This window comes from Canis lupus, chromosome 22 (genome assembly GCF_003254725.2).
Source record: "Canis lupus dingo isolate Sandy chromosome 22, ASM325472v2, whole genome shotgun sequence".
Lineage (NCBI taxonomy): Eukaryota > Metazoa > Chordata > Mammalia > Carnivora > Canidae > Canis > Canis lupus.
In genome coordinates, this window is record NC_064264.1 from 14337505 (window position 1) to 14352660 (window position 15156).

Here is a 15156-nt window from a genome sequence, read left to right on the forward strand (position 1 = left end):
TCATATTCAGATTTCCTCCAGATGTGGTTGCACACTTTATTTTCAACTCATCTGCTTCTATATGTCTCTCGATTCCCCTAATCAAGTCAACTTAGTGTCCCGGTAACACATTGCCCTTTCCCATATTGATATTCCTGCTCACACAGATCCATTTTTTAAAATGGCATCCTGTATGCTCCATCCTTGCCCCAAATCTCATCAGGCCTCAGCCCTGATGTTTATGCTATAAAGACTTCTCTGAGGGCACCAGGAAATATTCTTTCATATGGGTAACATAACACTAATTATTATTAATTACTAATCATCCTGTATGATTCCCATATACCCAAAATATAGTATTCCTATATTCCTAAAATACAACAACATATTACTTCTTTAAGATAATAAGTATTAATGATAAAAGTCTAATAACTTTGGAAACCCTGGAAAAAATATACTGAAAACATTTCTTATCAAAAATGTTTCAAGCAGCCTTAGATAAAATGGAGCATTGATCAGGAAACGAATATTGGACAAAAGCCTCCCCAAATACATTGTGGGAAAACACTTGTCTATAACAATTTTACAACATATATTTATGGCCTGACTTGTCCTTTTGTGTTTCCCATATAGGCATTTAAGTGTCGTAGCTGAACATATTCCCTTATTTACATCGATTTCTTAGAATTTTTAATTTACCACTGCTGTGTTAACCCTATTCCTGGCACCATATTACTGTTTTACTTTTGTTCCCCTCTGTGTCATATTTGCTCCATATTTCCAATATATATATTTTTTCATCTAGGTACCTTTCTTAAACTACTCTAAGCATCTGTGTTAATTTCCGATTGCTGCTGTAACTAATTAGCACGCACTTGGTGGCTTGAAACAACACAAATGTATTATCTTACCATTCTAGAGGTCAGAAGTCTGAAATGGGTCTCACTGGGCTAATGACAAGATGTCAGCTGTGGAACATTCCTTTCTGAAGGCTCTGGCAGCTTCAAAAGGCTGCCCCCATCCTCATTCCCTGGCAAGTAGTTCCCTTCTGTTTTCAGAGCCAGCGACAGCCAGCAATAGCCCTTCTCACTCTGCCTCTGGCTCTCTTGCCTCCCTCAGTCACTTTCTAAGGACCCCTGTGATTGTTTACATTAGACCTTTTTGGATAATCCAATTCTAGAATCTCCCCATTTCAAGGCCAGCTGATTACCAACCTTAATTCCACGAGGAGCCTAAGTGCCCTTTTCTTTGTAACACAAGGTATTTATAGATTCTGGGGATAAGAAAGTGGACATCTCAGGGTGAGGGGAGGTACAAGGTGGACCACTCATCTGCTTACATCAGATACCTTAAACTATTTTGGACTAAAGTGTGACACAAAAATGTTTAAAACAAGAGAAGTAATGACAATGTCTTTGGGGCACATAATTTATCTTCTTCATAGATAAGTAAATAGGCAGTATATCTTAACCTCATCTTATCTCTCAGTGCTTGAAATAGATTTTTAATCTACAGTTGATAGTAAAAACTTGTTAAATAAATGCAAACCTACATTATTTTATCTCCATAATTCCATAGGCACATATTCACAAACTACATTATATATTATCAATTCCAGCTATTTTAAATGCTTCAACAATATGCCATATGATATTCTTCTATGTTTGATACTGTGTTTTTTTTTTCCTTTCCTGTTAAATACACTTTTCAGATCTACCTGAGGTAAACACAGTGTCAATCTCTTCTAATGATCATGATTTAAAGATTAATACATATACAAAAACTATAACCCTAGAATATCTGGGAAAACAAGAGAGCCTAGATAGTTGACAAGGAAAGGAGATTTTCAAGGATCTTAGTGTGACTTGGAAGGATGTGTAAAATATATTAAAAAAAAAAAAAAAACAAGAGAGCTAAGATAGTTGTTCAAGGAGAGAAGATTCTCAAGGATCTTAGTGTGACTTGGAAGGAGGTGTAAAATATAAACTTGACATTAGCTTGTGGAATTTAATGAAAGTAATAAATTTATCTAGTATTTGGAAGTTATATCAATGACTTACAAATTTTGTTTTAATTAAAATAGCAGGTTTAGCATACCTTAGATCTTTTCTGTTGCTTTCCAACTCTCAGTACCAATTTGAGTAAAGCACAATAAACTTATCTCATGACTCAGGATGTATATGTTGCCATTATTTGGAAAATGAATAATATAAACAATTTTAAAAAGTGAATGAAGCCCTGTATTCTCTGTTTTTGTAACTAACAGTAAAACTGTATAACAGGAATTCAGGGGGAGAGAATGTGAAATAATCATGTTAGAGCAACTGTTCTTGAAGATGGCTGCCATTAGAATTTCTGGGGATACTTGGAAATCTCAATGCCCAGGTCAAACCTCAGACCAGTGAAATCAGAATCTGATTCTGATGCATGCCCACAGTTGAGAACTATTGTTTTAGAAACAATGATCTTACCTCCAGGGTTGATGTACAGTAGTTTTCCAGCAGCAAACAACCATATATGAAATTTGTAGACAGATCATCTACTAATTTATTCCCTACATTCACCTGAGCAGAATTTCTAGAAGTTTAAAATCCTAAACTTGTAACCATCCTCATGGGTAACAGAGATCAACTTCTTCAATACTTATCACTTACTGTTTGAATCTCCTCTTTACTCTAGAATCATGCCTTAGGATTCACTCTCAAAAATTAACAATTGATTTCATCTGATCTTACAATTTAGCAAGCTAGTCAGAAGTTCTTAATTTATCCATGAATGTAAAGTTAGACTAAATACATAGCTTTCAAAATCCAAGGAAGAGAAGCTTTTAACCACAGATATTGACATTTATAATACCTAACATTTGTTGAGAACTCACTCTACATATTAAACTGATTTTATGAGATAGGAACTTTTTTTTTCATTTTATTTATTTTAGTCAATGAACAAACTTTAGTAAAGAGTAAATAAGACTTGGCATAGGCCACTAGGCTTCTAGCTCTAAACCAAGGGATTATGAACCAAGTCAAAGTGAATACAAGCCTTGTATTCTTACCTACTACACTATAGGAAAACAGAAAATGACAACGTAAGAGAGTTTTTTTGAGCAGTAATGGAGATCCTCCAGGGGAGCAGTTTGTCTAGATGCTGTTCTCTTTTTGCTAAAGACTAAAAAGGCAGCCTTTCACCAGACCAGCAGAGAAATACAGTATTCCCCAAGCATTAAGAGGCAGCTGCAGGAAGCATTTTGTAAACATATGGTATTTGTATAATTAATGTTTAAGTAGAGAATTAACTTGCAGTTACAGAATTACAGTTAGAAAACCTGAACTCTCTAGAGCTGAATTCATAATACCTCTTTTTCTCTCCAAACCTATCTATTCCTTTTTTCTCCAGCCCAGTGCATGACAACTAGAAAACCCGTTATTCAATGCATCTCTTGGAAAAAATTCTCTACAAGCCCTTTGTTTTAATCCAGGGTCCTCTCATTCCATACTTCAGATATCTCTCCCTGCTTCCATTGCCACCTTTCAGGTCTAGAGCCATGTTTGCTGCCACTGGCAGCACAGAAGTAGTGGCCTACTTACCTTCTCCATCTATCCCATCCCCCGATATCCTGACAGATGACCCTGTCCAAAATAGAAATGTAAGCATGTATTTTTTTTTCACCAAAATACTTCAATAAATTTCAAGTTAAAATACTACAAGGTAGACTTCAAGATAAAATCCAATATCCTTGACTATAGTTCTAGATGTTTTCATAATCGAGCTCTGGCCTCCTGCTTAGTCTCATTTCTCATTTTAACTCTAGTGCTTAAGTGAAATACTTGTGCTTCTCTGCCTCTGAGCATTTGTCAGGGTATATTAGAACTTTTTATTCTACTGGATATATCATCTTTTTCTTTTTTGAAAATTCTTCCAAATATTACTTCTTTTAGGAATTTCTTATTCCAATCTCCAGCTTACAACAAATTCTAAAAGTCGACTGCCTTAAATGACAACAATCAGAGAATGAGTAGTTAGGATTAGCTAACAAAGAACTGAATGGTGACAGTGCTTTTTTCATAAGTCTAAGGAGGCTATAAAATCTCAGGAAATGTTCTATTCTAAATTTTATCAAGCATCCTTTCTCCATATTTGTTACTTTTTCTCCTTAAATTTCTATGAATAAAGTAGATATAAAAAAGTAATTACCCCCTCCCTTGAATACTGCTTTGTTCAAACTCACCATGTCACTTTAAGACAATTTTTAGAATATGGTAATACGATTATCCCTTTCTTGTAGTAGTGGGATTGATAAACCAGATATTGTCCCAGATACTGACTTATCTTTTATAATTTTATCAATTAAATTTTACAAATGAGAAGAGCAAGATAAGACAAACATTTGGAAAGATGATGTAGAGATGCTATTAGTTATAATCACAGCTTGATAAATGATTCAGAAGTGATTATATTTCTAATTAATTTATATGAGCATATATATATATATATCCATGATACTGTATAAACTAGAAGCCTGATCATGCAGTTATGGTGTTTACCATTATTATTCAACCAAATTTATAATAAAATTAATTTATACTCTTTACTGCATCATTTTACCCCATTGTAATGTCCCATACTAGTAAACAGTTTGCAAATAAATAATAATTTATAATATAAAATTAGGTTTTTTGCTTTCTCTTCTCATTTTCTTATATCTCCAAGATGAAGAATATATGTCACTGTTGGAAAAGTGTTTTAACCATTCCTGAGTACAGTAAAGGACAAGAATCTTGAATTAGTAAACAGCTTTTTCCTGGCCAGAATGTAGTATATCCTAATAAGGGCATTTCCTACCACCATGCCATGAACCTGACTCTACTGGCCCACTCATTTCTTTTTCCTATGTTTAGCTATTACAAAAGCAGGAGATTTTTTGTTCTTTTTCATTACTGCTTTGATCAGAAATTTCTTTGAGGAGAGGTAGATTATTTTTATTGAAATAACATAAAACTTAAAATATCTGCAATTATTATGTTCTTATCATGGAAGAAGGCCTCTGTATAGGGTGACAGAATTCAGCAGAGCTTACAGGAAAGCTGGAAATGGGCTTCTATTATGCCTTCACAGGAGTTATGCCTTGCTTCCAAGGAGTGTCAACAGTTTGCCTAAATCTCCAGATAAAAGAGTATGCTAAACCTAGACTTGTGTTGATATTGATATCCATAACAATTGGAAGATAGGATGTTATAGAAAGAATTGGAAGGGTATGCCCACAATTATTTGAATAGCACTACTATGGTTCCTACTGATCCTTCTGTTTTGGAGCATGACTAATGCCAATGACTGGGATAGAATGAAGAATAGCTAGTTCCTAGGCAAAAATCCCAACAAAGGACCTGAAACCTATTCTGAAAGCAAATGAGTATTTTAGTTACTTAGGTTCAGCCAACATGAGGGAATGTAGAATAGTCGGCTCTGTTGTTGGTCCATAAACATCAGAGAACTGAGCTATATTCACATGGCTACTTTTAGCTATATATGCTATACAGAGTCTAAGAGCCTATAAAAAAGCAGGTTTAGGTCAGCATGGAGAAGGAGAAAAAGAAAGGAAAAGGGAAAGAAACAGAACAGAGAAAAATGGAAAATTAGATGGGGGGAAAGAAAGCAGAAATGGCAAGGGAAACAGTCCTATTAAAAGATTTTCAACATATGAAAAGGATAGAAGGGTGGATAAATGTGATATATACCATTTCAAAGACAAACCTCATGTTCTTTATTATTTTTTTATAAAAAAAAGTAGATTTTGTTTTCATTCATACAAAGAAAAAAAGAAAGCATGGACAAAGACAACTCTTGTTCCGACCAGGCTTTCATGACACTAATGGCTTTGGAAAAGCTGTAGAATAGAGGGAGTAATGGCATCTTGGGAGAAGCAAAGAGGATTGGCAGGACAATAACAGTGAAAAGCAAAAAAAAAAAAAAAAAAAAAAACAAAAGGTAGTGCTAAAGATGACCCAAAAGCTTCATTCATTCATCCTATTGTACAGAGTAAGGAGGAAGACATGGCCACATGGTCACTTCCTTCAAGGAGTCATTGTCAGAGAAAGACATGAAAGAAATAATTTCAAGAGTGATCAGTTGCATCTTACGAGTCTACAATGGCATACTGCATACATAGAGGCACAAAACTACTCAGGGGATCAAGGAAGTACATGATTTTTTTCTGGTTCTGAACCAAAGGCTGAATTTTCAATTTGAAAGTGTTCTAAAAACAGGGATGCATGGTTGAAAACAAAAGTCTAAAAACATACTATTTGACAATAAAGATTGAGTGGGAGAAGCAGAGCTGGAGGCAAAGAGTAGGGAATTTTCTCTTAGAGTTCACCAGAGAATGAACAGCCTGATACCTCCTTCAAAACATATGAACCATATTCTTATAGTCTTGAAATAATTGAAATTCATAAAAATACATAAATTACAATTATGGCATAATCAAACAGGTTTAACTTCAGAAATGAGGTGAATCGCTGGGCAACTGCAATCAGCTGGCAATTTTGAGACCAGCCGTTTCTCATAAAGGTGGAACTCTAATTTGGATAACAGAACAGAGGCAAAATGAAGACACTGTGCCTCTCTTTGAGTAATTGCTTTGGTTTCTAATGGAAAAGAACCGCATCCTGTTATCCTGAAGTAGCATTACAATATGTGGCGGCCTCTAACTAAATCAGAGAAGAATAGTTAGAGAATATACAACTCTTTGATATATTGACTTCTGGAACACTATTGTACCTGAAGAAGCCAATAAATAATATTTTGAAAGGTAAGGATACATATAATTAACTTAACTGAAAAGATAAAATAACTAGTTCTCATATTGCTGCACCTAAACTTTCAAGCTTGCTTCAATAAATATGAAGCAGAGTCTAGTTGTTTATGCAGGTGTCAAAGTTTCCTGAAGGATAGGTTTTAGTTATTAATAAATCGTAACACAGGAGCGGGATATAATGTAATATCTAGGCTAAGAAATTGTATAGCCAAAGAAAGGACTCTCACCTGCCTTGAGAAGTAAATAGCTCCAGGGAGCCATATGTGGCCAAAGGAATTCACAACTTTCCTTACTCAGCACATAATTTCAGCATTTAACCTTGTATTGCTTGATCTATTCTGGTTGTGTGTGTCTTTTATTTATATCATACTGTGAGCTTAGCATGAGTAAGAACGATATCTTCTCCACTTTGCTGTCTATAACTCATAGTACTTAGTGTCTAGCAGGTGCTCAAGCAGTATTATTGATACTTATACCATACTTATGTGTATTTGATCTTGCATGCTTCCAGTAAATCATAACATTCTGCTTTTATTTTATGTTTTCTTTGCCTCTCAGAATTTTTTCCAATTACGTGCAAGATTACTAGGTGATTTCTCTATCGCATGAACTCTAAGGTTGACACCACCTGCATGTTTAAATAATTTATATGCAAATGCTTGTGTGTAAAGCACTAGCCATCATGATTTTGTTGGTGAAAAGTGAATGAGACTATGACCTCAAGAAATCTAAAATCCAAACGACAGCTATATATAGTGACCTGATGACTATCAAAAACTGGTAGATTGTGAAAGATATACATGTGACATGCAAGGAAATGATTCCAGGCAATAGCATATCAAGACACACAAATGCATTAAAGAATCAAACCTATTTTGTGAACAGATTCAGCTGTTTTCAGCTGAATTTACAAGCTGGATTCAGCTTGTAAATTCAAGTCTGGGAGGGCAGATGGTTCTCATGTTTTCTTAAAAGATCATGGCTAGCTCATCCTTTGCTTCCTTCAGGTCAAAACAGAAATTTCTCTTTCATTTGAGACTTCCCTGACCACCTATCTAAAATTTCAAAGTTCCTCACGTTTTATATTTCCCTTTACGTTTTATATTTCCCTTCTTGCTTTAATTTTTTAATCCTTATTACAAGTAATATATTATATTCTACTTATCCTTATTACAAGTAATATATTATATTCTACTTATCATGTTCTCTGTCTTCCCATTAATTCCTTTATGCTTTGTTGAGCACACTGCAAAGGCTTTGAATAAATATTTATGGAATGAATGAATGGAGGGAGATGAGTATCAAAATGAACAGCTGAGTCACCTAACAGTCTCTTCCCTCTGATGGATGAATTGATAGGCAATCTAAACAAGTCTTTGTTCTTTGAAAATTGTATCTGAAATCTCTTGAATATGGCACCAGTGTTGTACGGTCATCCAGTTCATGTCAAGATGTTTCAATCTAGTTAGGGATCCTTTCCTGTTCTTATAAAACAAATGTTTCAATCATCCTTAATTCCCAAGTACACCTTTTCTCATTCTCTACAGCTTTGCTACACACAGCCTAATTCTCATATCCAGTCCTAGTTCTTAGAATTCCCAGTCCTAGTTCTTAGAATTCCAAATGAATCAGAGCCATGAAATCCCCTTGTACCCACTTTTCTGGGTAGCCTCTTAAGGAAGAAGGAGTGAAGAACTATGCATTTTTTAAATAACTCATCTTTTATGAGCCCTATTACATTTCTACTCTTTATTTTTACATTTCTTTTTTTTTAAGATTTTATTTATTTATTCATGAGAGACACAGAGAGAGAGAAGGGGGCAGAGACACAGGCAGAGGGAGAAGCAGGCTCCATGCAGGGAGCCAGACGTGGGACTCGATCCCGGGACCCCAGGATCACACCCTGGGCCGAAGGCAGGTGCTCAACCCTGAGCCACCCTGGCACCCCTATTTTTACATTTCTATGGATCTAGCATGTTTCTATATCCCTTAATAGCATCTAAATTTAAGAGTTTCACATAGACTTTTCTTGAGTAAATAAAACAAAGCAATACATTTGGATGCAAAGAGAAAAAGTGAACTATAGCTAACTTCAGAGAACACCAACTGAATGTTAATCATCATCTCTAACTTTGGTATAACTTTTGATAAATGGTTAGGCCATCCTTTATTAAAACATACTAAAAGCCTTACACCAAAGTTCTTTAAAATTATGAGAGAAAATTAAATTCTTGGTGGTGACACTAAAATGGGTGTTTGTTTGCTTTAGAAAAGGTCAGGATGGGTAATTCTAATTATTAGAAATTCATATTCTATTATAAGAGATCGAAAGTACAGTCAAGTTTAAGCACAGTCAAATTTAAGCATTAATATTATCAGTTGTGTCTTGAAAAAAATGACCGAAGAAGATACCATATTTGTAGAAGATCATAAGGTTTGTTTATGTTATGAGGGCATTTGCTTCTTTTGGTTGGATTGCTAGCTGTCCAAAACTTGTCTCAGTGGGAATTGGATATAAGGGTCTTTTGAGTCTTTTATCTTTTTTTTTCTTTTTTTTTTCTTCTTTTTTGTTTTTCTATAAAAGCCAGTATCTCTTTAGGGACATAGTTTTTCTCAAACAAACATATATTCAATTAACAATTAATTAATGCACCTTTCAAATATCAGCTATTATGTAGCAGGTAACTTTCACAATTGTGGTGGATTCAGTTTCATGTTACTTCCTTATTTAAAAAGCATTCCATTTTCATTCATTGAATATATCAAATATCCAAATTCCTTCAACTGTCATTCAACATCAATTTAATATATTTTCTTTCTAATCTCCTTGCATTCAGAAAATATTTATCATTTACTCTACCATAGAAATTGTTATAAATCCTACCCATTTTTGAAAACTGAGACTGTATCTGGCTTATGAATAATTTACTAAATACTTCAACCTGTGTTCTACCCATGCAAAAAGACTATAACACTGTCCTATGACTTTTTTTCTACTTGAAGTATTTATCTATGATATTTATGTAACTATCCACTTGTGTTGTATAGCTAGCTTTTTGATCCTCTAAAATTCCTGCCCTATATTAAAAGCATTCCATGCCTCCATTTAGCACTTTTGGTATGTAGGATTTCTGGCACATTGTATGACTACTCTTTAAAACCTTTCTAGCTGAAAAAATAACTGGTCCTGGATTGGGAGGCAGTCTGAACAATGCAGAGAGGAGGACTGAAAATTCTGAGGCCTAATTTTAGATAGCTGGACATAGGCAAATATGAAAATCATGGTCCACATCAGGAGGTGAATTCTGATGAGGAGGGAACATGGGTGGGGAGAAAAGTTGGAAAATATAAAACCTGCTTCTCCACTTCTGAAATATGTTGTCATGTTAAAGTGGCTTATACTCCTTTTGCTTTCACATTAAAAAGACAGACCCCAGTAAATGGTTTTATCTTTTGTATATTGGATTGTACAATACTTCATATCTCTGAGCAGATCAGGGTGGCCAGAATTTAGGAGTTGCTGCTTCCAAAAATATGTCACTTAGATTTGTTTATATTCCCATAATTCTTGGCAAAGAGCTGTCACTTAAAATTCTGTGTAAATTTACCTAATTAATATAGTTAATTAAAAAGTGAGACTATATTGACAGAGTCAGTGTGTTAAAGACTTTAATGTCATGTCTATTAATATATTTCATAAATATTTATTGAGCACCTACTATGTGTCAGACACTACTCAAGGCATTGGGGACATAAAAGAGAAAAAAAAAAGATTAAATCCTTGTGCTTGACAGGCTGGTATGCTAATGCAAGACAGACAGAAAGTAAAACACATAGACTGTAAAAAAAATTCACTTAATTATAAATAGTATGTCAATAATTAAAATAGGACACAGTTATGTCAAGTAACAGGGTGGCTTTTTTAGATTAGGTAGCCAGAGAAGGTTTTGCTAAAAAGGTGACATTTCTGCCAAGATCTAAATAACAAAGCCATGTTGGCAAAGATTAGTTGGAAAGGGATCTGGGCAGTAGGGCCAGCTAGAACAAATGCCCTCAGGCAAGAGCAAATTTGGCATATGTGAAAAGCAGAAAGAAAATCAGCCTAGTTGGAGAGGAAAGAGCAGAATGAGATGAAATGCAGACGAAGGTGAAACTGATTCGTGTATGACTCTCTAAGTCATGAGGGGAAATGGGATTTCCACTTTTGCAACTAGAAGGGTAGAAAGTGACATGACACGATTGGATGGCTATTGTTTATAGAATGCATAAAGTCATTTATTCAACAAGTATTTCTTGAAATCTTTTATGTACCAGACACTGTTCTAGGCGCAAGAGCTATGTCAGAGAAGGAAATGTGCCATGATACCTGCCCTCTTTGAACTTCCTTCATAAAGGAAGGAAGACGGACAGTAAACAATACGCAGGTAAATGAATTATGCAGTATGTCAAGAGATAACAAGTGCTAGGGAGAAAGGAAAAAGCATGGCAGGGAGGTGCGGATGAGAATACTATGTGGCGAGGAAGGGGATGAGTTCGAATCTTAGATATTCAGGGCAGGCAAGATGGAAAATATATTTGAATAAAGACTTGAAAGGAAAGGAAAGGATTTGAGGCTACCCTCTTTTTTACCCCATCATTTTTATAGTTGAGAAAAATGTCAACTGAGGTGTTAGTGTTTTTCCTATTTTCACCTCTTACTATCATGTTTGTCTCATGCGTGTGGCTTGAAGCGTACTCTTTAATCTCTATGGTTATTATTCCTACGCTATATCCCCACATTATTTTGTTAACAGTAAAAAAAGAAAATTCTGCACTGTAATTGGATTTTAGACGATGCTCTAGACAATCATTTTTTATGTTTGCTTTGCCATCAGCTCTTGATATTGTTCTTCAACTCACAGTTATTCAAATAGACATAATTATCAAAATAGTGAGAAACAAAATCGTGACAGTTTATGTGATAACTTATCTAGACCATGGAACCTAGATATTTGGTCAAACACTATTTTTGGCTCTTTCTCTGAAGGTATTTAAACAAACATTAGGATAGTGGCTAAAATAGGCTCAAGAGGATACTGAGACAGAGAGAAATAGTAGGTTCAGAGGTTTCCTAAGAAGGTAGGGGGAGACTTGAGGTAACACAGAAACAGGACCAGTAGAAAATAGAATAAAAACGAATGGCATACACTTGAAACTAATCCAACACTGTATGTTAACTATATTGGAATTAAAATTAAAAACTTAATTTAAAAAAATGGCAGTGAGCCAAATAATTTTGCCTTCCTGCTAGATTAAACAACAAACCAAACTGGATGAGGGTACTATAATGAGATAGATTTTTCACATGTTATATTGGTAAGTTCAATTTCATAAAAAGCCATTATCACCAATTTTAGTTAATCAGTATTTAAAAGTAAAACAGTGTTGCTAAAAATCCTGTTTTTATCTTAGAAAGGCTGTGTTACAATTAAGCTAACAGTGTAGTTGCCCAAAAGGAGAAGCTTAATAAGCTGTAATCATGACTCACTTCTAACTAGAAATCCCAAGCAGAAAGTGGTCTGGAAAAAGAAAGACAATGGACATGTTAGTTTGAACCTCAGAATTGCTGAGGAAAACTTAAGAGTAGGACAAACACTTTCAGTTTCTCAGGGTGATTGGTCAGGTCCAGGTATGTTTCTCATCTAGAAGATCAAAGTTTGAAAAACTCTTAGATGGAATAGAGCATTAACAACTGGCATCAACCTCACAGAGTCTGACCCTGTAGGGACACTGTACCTATTAACTGAAGTGCCCTAAAATCCTGGATTCAAAAAAAAATATGGTGTCATATCTACAAAACTCTAAACTATCCTAGGAACGCCTCTACTCTAGTTTGTAAACAATAATCTTCCAGACACTATTTCTGCCCAGATGGGACATAAATATTCTTTGTCAGACTAAGGGAACTAAATTTTAAAACTAAACATATGGACATGGTTTCATGAACCCAAGACTTTCTGGAGAAAATGTGCATCCATTTGCATGCCTGCGACAAGTTCCAAATTCACATCTTTCCCTAATTCTTGGTGTCTTGCAAAATGTGAAAATGTGTATGTCTTAACTGTTGTTTTAATTTTAATGTATTTTTAATGAATACAATGAACTAACAAACATAATTTATTATGCATTTAGGCTGTGACTGCTAAAATATTTATCTGGGTAGTCCAGAACTGGATAGATTCATATCTTAACTGGTTGGTAATTGTAGGAAAGTTTTCCAACCCTCCCGACCCCCAGAAAAGGCTGTCTCCTTCCCCCAGTCATTATTCTTTCTTTTTTTTCTTTTTTCTCTTCTTTCATGTTTCTTGTTGCTACTTTTTGTTTGCCTAGAATTGTTTTCTTATTATTGTATGTCACTTTCAATTGAGAATAACTCCTTGAAGACTCTGCTTTTTTATGCTTCGTGTCAGCCACAATGACCTAACATCGCTTTACATCCATATCTACACAACCTAAGTAGAATTGGAATTGACCATCAGATTCTGTGAATTCAGTTCATGGGAGCCTGTCACCAATCCCTACAAGTGATGAGGCTTGTATTTCAGGAGTCCTGCCAGTCACATAAGCTCCAAATGAATCTTCCAGGCAGAGCTATTTCTAAAGCTGGTTTTGAAGAGGCATTGGCTATTTCTTGATGATTATACATGATTATAAGCTCTTATTTTGAGATGGAAGTATGCGTAATGCTCTGTGAATCATTACTACTCATGATAATAAGAATAGCACTACCATCCAGTGATATAATAGCCATAAATGCTTCTGGTTTATTCTTTGCAACTTAAAGTGACTCATTCAATTCTCAGGATAGCTAATAAATACTTGTAAAATATGTGCTAATTTAGTCTAGGAATAAAAAAAAAGTGCTATATAAATGTGCAATAATCAAATAACAATAGCAATACCGTGTTCACAAGTTAATAAATAATGAACTCCTATGAAAGCTGACTTCAATCCTCATTTTAAAATTAGGTTTAGAGTTTTTGTTTTTTGTTTTTTTTGTTTGTTTGTTTTTTCTTTCATGTAAGAAAGGGCAAAACTAAAAAAAAATAGTTTTTATGCTGAAGTGCAATCCATTAAAAATTGAATTTTCACACTTTGAAATTGGGGACTTAACTGCTGTTGAAAATGGCATTAATATGATAATGATATGCTAAATGAGAATTTTTCTTTCCTTGTTTTCTCTAGCCTAAGTGTATATGATTTTCTTTACTTTTTTTCCTCCACCTTGTCTAGGCAGCATCCCTAAAATTTTTAATGATTCAGTGATCCAGTGGTCACTATATTGTTCTAAACACACTGGCAACATGAGTCAAGACCCCATCTGATATACATTCTCTGAGTCTTCGGCAGAGTGAAAGGTAACAAGACATTTTCTAGAAGCCTACTCTCAGGAGAAGAAGAGACGGAGATGTAAAATCACTTGGATACACAGTATACTGGAATTCTTTACATCAAAGAGGGCCTCATTTATGATCTCCTGGAACACTCTGTAACAGCTCTCCTCTTTCTTCCCAAGATCTTTACACCCCAAAGCTACTCAGGAGTGCTCACTTTCTAGACATGGACTCCTTATCCTGTCTTTGCCACCCGTTACCCGTTCCTTCTTTTGTTCCTTAAATGGACCCAGCTGCTCTTTTAGAAATGAGTAGACCTTCTTTGGGAAGTAAAAGTGCAGAGAAAATTTTTGGACAAATACAGGCTTGTCTTTGGCAGGTGGGATGAAGAAAAAGCCAGGAAATTTTTACATGAATGATATTGCCCTGTCACTCATGAATAACTCAAATATAATGTCCAAGAGTGAGAGCTCTGAGGCCTGCAATGCCTGGATCCAAGGAGCTGCTCGCCCAATCACTGTGTGAATGCCCTTGGACAAATGTCCTAATATTTCTTTGCAAATAGATGTATCTATTTTAATACGTATATATAAACACATAGTTTGTACATAAGTGAATTTTTTAATATTTGAAAAAGTGAATAAATATAAATGCAAGAAATATAATAATGAATATAATGATATCATTATGTGACATATAATGAATAGAATAATGAACCTAATAAGAATATCTAGTGCATAAGAATTCTACTGTATAGTTAGATAAGTAATTATATATTCAATACCTGGTACATTGTTGATCACATGGTAACTGCTCAATAAAAATCTGCTATCATTTTTATTATTATTGTTATCTTGGCCCAGCTCCTGAATTTATTTTTTAACTGGTTAACAAATACACTTCTAAAAATCATTTCTTGGCTTGGATGGCCATTTCTTAATGAATTTGATGGCCACCTAGTAAAGCACTTAGACTAACAACTTCATTCAA

At 34.7% G+C, this 15156-nt stretch overlaps 2 long non-coding RNA genes across 3 annotated transcripts in view; one reads left to right on the plus strand and one right to left on the minus strand.

Moving 5' to 3' along the window:
* LOC112678796 (uncharacterized) overlaps window positions 1-15156 on the minus strand; it is a 246025-nt gene that overhangs the window by 188485 nt on the left and 42384 nt on the right. For both annotated transcript variants that reach the window (XR_007404977.1, XR_007404978.1), the window contains exon 2: window positions 3567-3608. This is a non-coding gene — a long non-coding RNA (uncharacterized LOC112678796). The remainder of the gene's footprint in view (window positions 1-3566; window positions 3609-15156) is intronic.
* On the plus strand, window positions 1166-14815 carry LOC112678797 (uncharacterized). Its single transcript, XR_003147867.2, has 4 exons — window positions 1166-1239; window positions 6468-6787; window positions 11108-11217; window positions 14066-14815. It is a non-coding gene; the product is annotated as an uncharacterized LOC112678797 (long non-coding RNA).